The 12,371-nt window shown below is 39.7% G+C and overlaps 1 protein-coding gene across 2 annotated transcripts in view; it reads right to left on the minus strand.

The window, feature by feature from the left end:
- Positions 1-2,450, minus strand: part of GRM3 (glutamate metabotropic receptor 3) — a 228,596-nt gene extending 226,146 nt beyond the window's left edge. The window contains exons 1-2 of one of the 2 annotated variants that reach the window (XM_054558904.1): positions 1,945-2,450; positions 1,493-1,625 (exon numbers count right to left, since the gene is read on the minus strand). The gene's annotated coding sequence lies outside the window, so the exon portion shown is untranslated. 2 annotated transcript variants of the gene reach the window in all.
- Between the last annotated feature and the right edge of the window lie 9,921 nt (positions 2,451-12,371).

The following is a 12,371-nucleotide window of genomic DNA, read 5'->3' on the forward strand; positions in this document are numbered from 1 at the left end:
CTAAAGTCTACAGGTGTGAGAAATCTTTGTAAATATAAAACACTACCCATTGTGAAAGGAAAAATAGTACAGTAATTTCTGGTGTACAATAGCTTCCAAATATATTCAAATTCTATTGGGCTGATTTTAGAAACAAGGTACATAGGAATATAGAATCATACTTATTCATTAGAGTGTCCTAAGCATCTTTGGTAGGAACTGTTAGCCATAGTTTAGCATAGTGGCAATCTAGATGATTTTAGTAATGCCTGTATTGAATATACTTCTGCAAACAATTAGAATTCAGAGAGGAATCTTAAAATGTGTGATCAGATAAACCAAAGTAGACTCCACCCCTCAACCTCCTCCCCCCGACCCACCCACCACAAAGAAACATACTGTAGCTCTGCTGGACAGTTCTAAGAAATTCAAGCAAAGAAACTCTAAGGAACTATTGTTGGTACTTAACTCACACCTACCTCAACTCACATTAACCTCAACTTTGAATATTCCAATATGTACCTACATATAGACCCCAAACATATCTATTACTATTCAAATAATAGTAGAAATATTTTTATAAGCAAATTAGTTGAGTCCTTAACCAAAGATCTTTAGAGGTGTACAGTTTTGTTTTTCAAAATTTACAATATCTAAAATACATAAAGTGGGAGAATCCTTCCTTAATATATTTACCTAAAAGTGTTATACCTTAGAGAATTGTCCACCTTTGATAACCCAAGGAATAACTAGAAAGAAATTTAAATGAAATCCTTAAGAAACAAGCTTATTGGATATATCACCTAGTCTATTTTTGGATCGCAAATCTCCCGCCCTCTCTGAGTTATCTCACTGTCAGATAAGAAAATGGAACAGGGTCGATGAAAAGATATGTTCCCTGTCTGGCTTTCCGATTTTTCACTCAAGCCAAAAGGAGCAAAGGGCAGTGAGTTAAGGCTCCTTTCCAGCCATGCTTGCGGGAGGGCAAACCTCTGGCCGCCTCCGGCTTCGGAGCTTATCTGGGCTGCATGGACCAGGTCTCGCTGACCTGACCGTTGCCCACCTCTGCCGGCCACCTCCACACCCACATGAAACCGCCCGTATGTCAGCCAGTCATTGCACGGATTCCTGTGCACAAAGCCTTAGGGAGCCCCCAAATAGAAACAAATTCTGAGCCCAGAGCTGAGATGGAGGTGGTTGGCTGATGAGACTGGTCTCTCTGGGGGTCTGCGAGTGCTAGTTCGTCCCTTCACCTCTCGCACCCTGGCCGCAGATCTATGCCCTGAAATCTCCCTCCTCCCAGACACAGATGTGGGCGCACACACACAAACTCTCACTCATGCACACCCACATCGCCTCTGCCCTCCACCCTTCCCAATCCAGTCAGGACTGTAGGGACTGGTCCGTGCTCTGCCTCAACTTTCCCGGCTGCGCCTGCCCCACGCGGCACCCGAGCTTCCGCGCCCTGGCTGGGCGCCCTCCAGAGGGACACGTCCTCCTCTGGGCCCCTTACCTCGCACCGACAACTCCTGGCAGGAACTGGAGCTGACCGCGGTGGCAGCGGCGGCGGTGAGCCTGCACCCGGGCTCTGGCTCATGGTTGGTCCTCCTCATCCGACACAAAAGAGGTAGCTTGCTGGCTTTGTCCTTTCCAAATCCAAGGGAGAACTTATTTTGCCCTCGAAATGGCCAACTTGTGCGCGCAGCTTCCTGTCACAGTGCCCCCTGCCCCCGCCCCCTCCCGGCTGCACACTGGACCACTGCCCGGTGGCAGAGCATCCAGGCATCCGAGTCAGTGGGGAGTGGGAAAACGGAGGGGTGGAGTAGAAGAGAGGGAGGAGGTTGGGGAAAGGGGGGACCCAGTGGTCTTCCACGGAGGGGAGGGGAGTACTTCCCAGCCGAGTCCCCTCCTCCTTCTCTTATCAGGCAAACCCACTTCCTAGGCGCGGAAGCAACTTTCCTTCACCTTGACCAGGCTGAAGCCGTCGCATCTAATTGGGACTTTCGGCAGAAGCAGGGACCTCCTGGCATCCTCTCCTTTTCATTCTTTCCTCCCTCTCTCGTTCTTTTCCCTCCCCCACCCTCCCTCTTATAAGGGTATATCTGCAGAGTCTTCAGTGAGCCAGGGTACCTAGACGAGAGGATTTTTATACGAAAAGCCAGGGTAGCTTTGCCTCACTCTGAAATCCTTAGGCAGTGCATGCAAAGGTCGGTGAATTTCGGAGTGGGGTGAAGGGCCATGGGGCGGTAGGGAGGGTGGCGGCTCCAACTTTAAAGCTCTGCTAGAGCGCTTGGCTTTCAGGTGAGCAGGGACTAACGGTCCTTATAAGAACTCTCCTGTGGGCCCTGGGCAGGGGGCTGACCGCATGCCAGAGGAGATTAGGAGAGCGGGAGCAGAGAGGGAGTGTGAGAGCCAGGGAGGCCGGTGCGCAGCTCAGCCGTACTCGCGACTCAACTGCACACTGCGAGCCCCTGGAGAGGGTTTGTGCAGAACAATCTCTGGGTCAGGCGGGAGGGAGACGCTCCTGTTTCCTAGCAACCCTTATCAATCTTCTCCCTCTGAAGGAATTCGATTGGACAGCCCCTGGAGAAAAGCCACGCCCATCCAGGAATGCTGGGCTGCTGCTTTTTCGCATTCTCCCAAATTTCTTGGGTGGAATAAGATTATAGGGGACTGCTGAATTATCTTTCTTCTTATCCTTTTGTGCTACCACCTCGCCTTCTTAAAGCTATCCCCAGCACCCCTCATTAGTCCTTCTCTAGTCCTACTATGGTTGTCAGATACAGTCAATGTTTCCTACAGAACCTCTTCTTTCTTCTTAAAAATAAATAAATAAATAGGAACCTTAAATCGATGACGTAGGCACAAAAGAGAAAAAGGCACGCGGAAATAGCTTTAATAGGCTGCAAGCTACAGATAAAATCCTAAAGGTAAAATTCCAGGCATCTTTCTATGTCTAGAAACACATACCGCTTAATTTCCAAATTGAAACTTCATTAATTTTTGTACTCTAATATACTAACTTTGTGTTAACCAAGGACTGAATTATAAGAAGCCAGACACAATTAAACTTAATGCTTTAAATGCTACATTTAGTCTTTAATATTTAATGTTAAGTTGTTTAACAATTGCTGTCTTTTGTAACCTAGCCAGAACTTTTAAACTACTGAAATAATTTTACCTACTGATTCTTTTAGAGGGATAGCAATATTTAAAAGACACATGTGCATGTATATATATATATATATATATATATATATATATTTCATTGTGAACTCCACTAGATCCAGAAATTTGAATATATTAAAAATTAGAGTGTTATTATATAGTGAAATGCTAAAATTTTAGAAGTCCCCCTTTCAACATTATTCTTTCTGGAATGCAATAGCATTGACCACATACAAGCAAAATTCCTCTTCCTTTGTGTTTCATTAGTATTTTCTAGCATGTATTGTTCACCAAAAAAAGATCTGTATAGGAATTTAATTTTAATTTTAAGAATTTATTTAATTTTAACAATGTCTGCTCAATAGACAACTGTATATCAAGGGGCAATGACATGAACATGAGAAAGATAAAGATTTATACACTGCAAGGCTTCAGATCCTCATGAAGCTGTGTGGGTAGATTTTGGTCTCTTTCAGAACATTCCAGAAGACATCATTTTGCACTTCCATGACCTTATCAGAATTAGCTGGGATTGAGAGAAGTAGAAGAGAGCTGATGTTTTTGTCTCACACACGCAAAAGTAGCTAATGTTTGCACAACGGAAAGTGCTGATAAACTGCACTCCATAGTCTGTATCTAGCTGTTAACTAAGGCTTGTGGTGAGTAGAGGCTGAAATGCTGAGGCAAATTATCAATCTGTTATCAGATATGGCCTGATGAGACCCTTCTTTCCTCTCCCACATTATGCCATACACACAAAGGAATGAATGAACGGGCTGCTCAGCCTGGTAGAAACAGATTACCTCAATGTGAATCCTGAATTTTCATCACTTCCTAGCTGCGTGAACTTGGGCAAGTTTCTTAACCTCCCTATATCTCAGTTTCATCATCTGTAAAATGGGATTAACAATTGCTCATACCTCAAAATTATTTTGAGGATTAGTAAATCCATGTAAGCAGCATATAAATATTAGTTACTATTAGAAATCCCTGGTTTATATAATAGTTAACTGATGGTAGTTTAATTGTTGAGCATATTTAATTGAAAGCAATTAGTCTTCACTGTTTAAATTCGTCATTGATTGGGAATATAGATTGACTTTTAATGTTTATTTGTTGGTGTGTGTGTGTCTGTGTGTGTGTGTGTTTTCGAGTTACTTTTAAAAGCCTCAAGGGATAGGTCTAAATAAAAACCTCTGACTAAATAACATGTCAATTAAGAGATTACATTCTCCCTCTCTTCACACCCTCCGCAAGTATTCTAGCTGGGCTCCATTTCTAAACAATCCTAGTTCCTTTTCTTAATTACATCTGATGTAGCAAGTTTCTCAAATATTTTTCAAGTGAAACACATGTATTTGGGCATCTAGATCACTCCTTGTAGCTCATATTTTTATTAGTTTATCTAAACTTCACTAATTCATCTATATTTGTTTGAATAAATCATGATATTTTTTCTTAGGAGTCTTTACCAGTAACACTTGGACTTCTTTATAGTGATTTTTTAAATATGGCCTGTAGGCTGGGGGTGGTGGCTTATGCCTGTAATCCCAACATTTTGGGAAGCTGAGGTGGATGGATCACCTGAGGCCAGGAGGTTGAGACCAGCCTGGCAAACATGGTGAAAACCCCTCTCTACTAAAAATACAAAAAATTAGCCGAATGTGGTGGGTGCCTGTAATCCCAGCTACTAGGGAGGCTGAGGGAGGAGAATCACTTGAACCCAGGAGGTAGAGGTTGCAGTGAGCCAAGATCACACCACTGCACTCGAGCCTGGGCAATAAGAGTGAAACTCCACCTCAAACAAAAACAAAAAACAAATAAATATGCCCTGTAAAGTGTCCCATCTTTCATCCAGAATAAACGTTGAAAATGGAAGTACTGTCATCACTAATTACAAATAAAATACCTTCCATGTCCCCATTCTGATCCATAGTTTACTCTCACTAGCATTCTCTTTGAAGCAAACCTCCATTTTGCTTCAGAGATCAATTTCTTTGTTGGTTTCTACTACCAGTCAGAAATGCACTGTTCTCTTTGAAGCAAACCTTTGTTTTTCTTCAGAGATCAATTTCATTGTTGGTTTCTACTACCAGTCAGGAATGAACTGTTATTTTTGTCACATAGGGTAATCAGGCATCCAATTTATGCAGAACAGTTCTGGTTTACATCTGTTGTCTGAATGTATTCATAGTCTTCATTTTATTTCTCTAAGTGTCAGGTTTGGGCATCAAATTATATGGCTACATAAAACTTCTAGTCATCTGGCCATACCTCTTGCTTCAGCCTTTACTTGCTTCATCTGCCCTGTGACTGTAAATTCCTCTGTATAATTTTTTAAAGAATAGGATTGACTGATCTATTCTGGGGACTTACAGTATGTATGTCCTTGTAAATATATAATATTAAAATTCTCTTTAATTTGCTAATAAGCATCCCTCATTCACTTTTCAACTTCTTTCAAAAATATGTTTCTCCTTAGAGCATCTGTAAATTCTGATTTTAATTACTGTTGCAATATATAAAAATGAATGTATTCTAGTCTTGCTCTTGACTGAAGCCTCCATGCAAAGAGGAGCCAATTACTCCATATTCCAAAGTAGGAGTTGTCACACCCCCTGTGCTGGATTCGAGTGGAGTACCCCTAATCCATGTGGAATATAAGAGAGTTAAAATATAAGAAGCTGAGAAAGGTAGGGAATAAAAGCATAGAGAGTTTTTGGTGTTCTTTTAAATATGCAAGCCCAGGGTGAGAGTTTGTATACTTTCTTCTTGCTTCAACTCTAATGAAGTGTGCTGCTGCTATAGGAAAACCATTGCTATGTTCCGTTGGAGTTAGGGTGATGTAGTGAACCGCTTCACAGCAGAGAAATATAAAACACTGTGTCTGAATCTGTCTTTCAGAGGACTAAAATAAAATAGGGCAAGTGATTGCACTTCCCCTTATGTCAGGCAAAAGGGATGGGTTTCCTGTATACTCTATTTGGGTAGAGTGAGCACAGAGCAGGAGATGTGTTTTCTTAGCCCCTACCCAGAAGTACTTGGTGGAGAATCTGTGATTCCGGTAGACAGTCTGTGAAGGGCACAGGGCTGTGGTAATGTCACCTTGTAGGTTGTGGTCTGCACAAAGGCTCCTGGCTGAGAAGTGAGAAGGAGCTGCTTGCCCAGGCTCGTGCGTAGGACTGTATCAACATGGTGGGAGGGCACCTGTCTATACTTCATCAATCTGGAGGTGCCACCTTTTTATAATTCACATAAAGGGTGGTAGTAGAAGGCTGAAGGAGACGTGCAGACAACCAGAGGCTTTGGGTAGGGTAGTCAGTGGCCAGTCATGAATGCCTCGCCAGAATCAGGTCAGAGTCTGCGGTGAGAGATCCCCAGAGCCTGAGGGTCTTCAAAGAACTGACGAAATTGGGATCAGGAAAGTCAACTTTGAACACCTGCAAAGCCCAGGAAAATGCAATGCTAGATCAGTGCTAGACAAATAAGATTTTTCATGTCTCCTTATACCTTCTATCTCTGACCTCTTCAATTCAGAGAGATCAAAAGCTCCAGCTGCTGATTAAGGTGGAGGGAGGATGAGGATGAGGAAGCCGGCTGGGCAGAAAGAAGAGCCTGCCAGGTCCTACTGCAGGCTGCTGTCCGGCTGCCTTCCAAGGCTGGGTGAGGGGGAGAAGCATTAGCTCAGGTGGATACTGGAGTTTCAATTATTATTCTGCCTTAGACCTGGTTTTACTTGAGTCTGTGGCATTTTCTTTTTTTCTACTGAAATGAAAGAAGGAATGTTTTATCTGGGAACAATCTGAAAGTCAAGTCACTGATTTTCAGTTACATCCAAGGGAATAGAGATGGACAAGCCCTATAGGCTGGAAATGCAGGGGCAATGGGGGGAAAGAATAAAATTGTTTTGAGGTGCTTTATGAGCCTCAGTTGTTAGGTATATAAATGCTCTGATCAGTGCTTTGGATCTTTTGTATTTTTCCCCCTGATTCTCACGAGGAAAAAATAAAAGGAGTAGCCCTTGTCTATTTACTGTTTGTTTTGGTTTCTGTTCTGCATATTGCACAGTTAACACCTGAATTAAGGTTAGTTCTAAACTTGAATGTTCAAATATTAAAGTACCTATAGTCCATAAATGGCTGCTTTGGGACATTTTAATTTTTGATTATAAACAAATATGAATAAAAATAAATGTAAATAAATATTAATACAATTTGGGGATTATTTGATAATAAGAATCACCAGTAATAGAAGTACTTGTGTATTTGTCTTCTATAAATAACATGGGTGCTTCATGAGGGCAGGCACTATGGCTGTTATATTTTTCTTTATAACCCCTGTGCTTATGGAAATGATGAGGATGGCAGTGAGGAGGGAAAGCTTGCTCAGTAGACATTTGTTGAGTGAATGAGTTAAACTTTAAAGATTAAAAGTTCACCTTGACATATTTTATTGAGGAAACTGAATCGTGGACATAGCATGGATTTCTGAATTTCTATATAGGAGAAGTTTAGAAGTGTTAGTCTGGTTCATCAGACTGTAAACTTCAGGAGGAGGGGTTTGTTTGTGCTACCCATCTACCTATCTTGACTGCCTAAAACTGTAGAGCTCGGTAGGCATCTGATGAATGAAAGATTAAATGGCTGAAAGGCCTCTCTAGGGGTTTTGTCTCAAACTGTGTATTCATAATATGCAAACCCTTTTTAGTTTTAGGTTTCTCAAATAATTGTTTTGAGGATTAGGGGTGGAATAATAGGATCTGATAAAGTTTATCAGCATTGTAGGGGAGTTAATTCCCCTAAGCACAGTTATTGCTTGGAGGGGTTAATTCATACAGATGTGTGTTAGAATCACTGCTTTTACTTTGGGCTTGTGACTCCAGTGTAAATAAATTATGCAGAGCACAAATGCTGAAGGAGCTCAGAAGACAGGAAAGCATGTTAACTGGGTTTGCTTTTCCACCTACAAATTTATTCAGATTTCCGGATAGGTTTTTATTGCATATTTTAGATATAACATGTTTATGGTACTTATTTTGGTCTTATATTGATTATTTTCTTCCTGACAGTTCAAATCTATTTTTCATACCCAGAAGTGATGGTTTACTAATTGTATCATCTCTAAATCAGCCGTTCATCTCAAAGTAATATCTGATTAGTTATGTGTGTATGTATTCAAGTAATAGTCATGAGAGATGATCATGGGCCAAACACGATGCCAAGTACCCGGGATACCAAAGAGATAAGAGGAGAGCTTTACCCTTGAAGATTTCTCTTCTGATAATATGAAGTAGACATGTCAACAATTTTTTAAAAATGTAACATGATGAAATATATAAGAGAGGTCCTTTATGAAGAAGAGTGACCTAGTACAAGTGGCCACTATAAAGAACTCAAAATAAACTCCTGAGCTCAAATGGCCTTTAATTATGATGACCCAAGGCAAGAGTCTGCTGTTTTGTGAATGCTTTACTTCAAGACTCAACTTTGAAATACATGTATTTGAGAAAGGGAGTGTATGATTAAAAGGGCTTTTTGGCTGAAAGTAACACATAAACCAACTAGTAATGACTTAAACAAATAGTAGTCTTCTAGCTTTATTTTCACAGACCAAGACTATGAAAGTAGGCAGCTTTTGAGGTTGCTTCAGTGGCTCAGTGTTGTCAAGGCCAGCATCTCTGTCTTTTCCTTTATGTCACAGCATTGCTACTACAGGTCCGGCTATCACAACATCACTTCAGGAGACAGAAATAAACAGGACCAGCAGTGTAAGCTATATTTGCCCCGTGTGTCAAGAATGCATAATCTTTCTCAAAACCACATAGCATAGTATTGTTTATGTCTCACTGGCCAGATCAGTTCTTATGATTGCTTATACTTGCAAATTAGGTTGGAAAAGTGTGTAAATAGTTTTTTAACCTCTTAGTTCAAGGCATCAAAGAAGAGAGTGAATGGGATTGGCTGTTGAGCCAGCCAGCCAGTAGTGTCTGACTCAGGGAGTAATCTCACTACTTAGCTCTTCTTACACCTTTTCTATACTGGAGATAGTTTTCTAGCCCATATCTTAGATATTGATGTCTAAAGCATGACTGCACACTGAGATACCTCTGCTAGTTTTGTTCTTATGTTTTCATTCAATAATAAATATTTATTGAGGGCCTACTCTGTACCAGGCAATGTGCTATATTCTGGGTATGTAAGATAGATTAGTTCTCAGTATAATGGAACATACAGCCAGAGAAATGTTTTCAATCAATATGGAGCTTTAATTTTAGGAATGTTCCAACCACAGCCCTTATGACTGGGAGATGTCACAAGCACTTAGTTTTGTATTTCAGATAATTTTACTCTAATTCACAATATTCTGCTTTTTGATATTTTTTGGTACTTTGAAAATATTCTTTTCATTAAAAACAAAAACAAACAAAAAAACTCCCATTCCCCATCTCCTCGTTTCTTTCTTTAACATTTCATATATTTAAACAATATTTAATACGTTCTCCAGGTTCATAAATGAATCTATTTTCCAATGTGAAGGGGAATGTACCTAATTGGGAAACATTTGCCGCAGGGAAAATCAAGGTTGTTAATAATGAAGAAAATTTTTTTTTCTTGTCTAGTGCAAGGATATCTTAAGAAAGATTCTTGGTGGAGAAATCATATAAATGTAAATATAAGACATTAGAATTTGCTATCATTTCTGGACCAGAATTCAATAGAATAAATTCAAGATTTCAGGAAAGTGTTTTTCTCAGTAAAAGCATATTTAGTTTAAATGATCATAGTAATTGAGTAAAATCCTTAATTAGGTAATTGTTTCTATTGTCTGGCTTAGTTTAGTAGTGGATATTTAGTCACTGAGGGCATGATACTTCAGTTAGATATAGTGTCAAATTAGTAGTGACTTATGATGGCTCCACTATCTCAACAAAATTTTTAAAAAATACATACTGCTCAAATGAGAATATCTCAGGCTGAAAAGAAGGATTGGATTAAAGTTCTGGGGAAATATTTATTAAAATTATGTGTTAGTCACATATCTTCACTTTGATGATTCATTATTTTTCCTCAAACATAATTATTTTGATTCTAAAAGTTGTGGAATAAATATACTCTTATTAGTTACAATGATTAGAGTATAATGAGAAGTTGTCTTTCTTACGGTTTGCATGGAGGAAAAGGCAAATGCCCTTCTTCTCCTCCAATAATAACGTTGCTCTTACCCATCCTATCTGTATAGAAGGTTATGATTTCATAAATTAATGTTTGAGAAACAGGCATGGATCAGAAAATTGCAAAATAAGAACAATGAACAGCTAACAGAAAAGTCAGCTAGTAAGTACAATGCCTCTCAACCTTTTTTTTTTCTGCCCAGAACCCATGGCTGATGATGTAGTCATTCTCAAAGGTATATCTGGAGTTATTTTAAATTCCATGGTCATCTGTAATTCTGTTCTTTTTTCTTCTACTAAGGGAGGATATTGGAATGCAGGTGAATAAGAGCAACTTCACTCTAGGAACATCCTTGTATCCCTGCTAGTTTACATAGAACGTAAAATATTCAGGCAAAGTAAAACATTCAAAAGCCTTGTCACTTCATTAAAAAATAAAAATGCTAATTTCTTCTATTCTTTTTCTTCTTGCAGGAATAGCTGTGATAAATTTGCAGTTCATGGTCTTCCTCAGAGACACTTCCATATTTACATTATTAATAAATCTTCCTTTGAATAGCATTTTTCAGCTTTCAAAATGCTTTCACTTATGGGTTTTACCAAAACTCCTTGAGATAAAATATATATATATATACATATATATATCCATATCCTATTGGCCAGGCACAGTGGCTCATGCTTGTAGTCCTAGCACTTTGGGAGGCAAAGGTGGGCAGATTGCTTGAACTCAGGAGTCTGAGACCAGCCTGGCATCATAGTGAGACACTGTCTCTTCCAACAATACAAAAAAATTAGGCAGCAGTGATGGCATGGTGGTGGTCCCAGCTACTTGTGGGGCTGAGGTGGGAGGATCAATTGAGCCTGGGAGGTGATGGTTGCCGTGAGCCGAGATCACACCACTGCACCACTGCCTGGTGACAAAGTGAGACCCTGTCTCAAAAAAAGAAAAATTATATTGTATGTATTTTCTAGATGAGGAATTTAAAGCTAAAAGAAATTAAATGGCTTAATAAATGGCTTTAAGGTCATATAGCAAAGTTAGTCAAGCCAGAACTTCAATCAAGTTTATTGATTTTTAATCCAGTATGTGTTCCAATATTCCCCCCTACCTCTCTTGCTCCCTGTTCACTGGATGATACATTTTGACCGCATCCATCCCAACTACAAACCACTCTGTGTTAGTGGGCACTCTATATTTAGATTGTTCTTTATAGCCAAACCTCCCTCTGCCTCAGAATTCTGCTGAGCATATCTTTTCCACAGGGCTTAATTTTTAGTAGCTTTGTAATGTATTAAAAATGTAATCACATAATTTACCCATGTAACAAACCTGCATGTGTACCCCCGAACCTAAAATAAAAAGTTGGAAAGAAAAAAAAAAAAGGTAACATATAAAGTGAAAAGAAAAGTGTTATCAGATAAACTCACCTCTACTAAGGACTTAACCAGATAATGGTAACCTCTTCATGGTTAGTTTTAACTTTAAGTAGTCATATCATTACTGAGAAATATCTTCCTGTCTTCATGATCTAATCAACCTCATAGTAAACTAGGAGGAAAGGTATCATGTCCACTTATTCAATATTATTTGCCTGGAGCTTAGTGTGGTATCTGAAACATATTTGTTGAATGAGTGAATTTCAACAATATTGCCAATACCCTGCTTGATTATCACCACAGATGGATGCTGTGGAGCATATAAAGTTTGAAATGTAAATAGTGATAATGTAATTATGTATTAGAGGTGAGATTAACTAGGTGTATCTGTCAGAACTGACTAAATTCTGCCGTGGCAATAAACAAATCTCTTGTCTTAAAACAACACTTCTGCTACTTGTTGATTGAGGGTTTGCTGGAGTGCTGTTTCATGTTGTTCTTTGTCTGGGACCCAGGCTGATGGAGCAGCCACTATCTGAAACATTGCCAGCTGTGGCAAAGGGAACGAAAGATATACAGGGTCTCACATCAGCACTTAAATACTCTTTCCAGGAAGAGACACTCTTAGATTCTATGTACAACTCAATGGCATAATGAATCCCAGCAACCACCACTC

Source organism: Pongo abelii, chromosome 6 (genome assembly GCF_028885655.2).
Source record: "Pongo abelii isolate AG06213 chromosome 6, NHGRI_mPonAbe1-v2.0_pri, whole genome shotgun sequence".
Classification (NCBI taxonomy): domain Eukaryota; kingdom Metazoa; phylum Chordata; class Mammalia; order Primates; family Hominidae; genus Pongo; species Pongo abelii.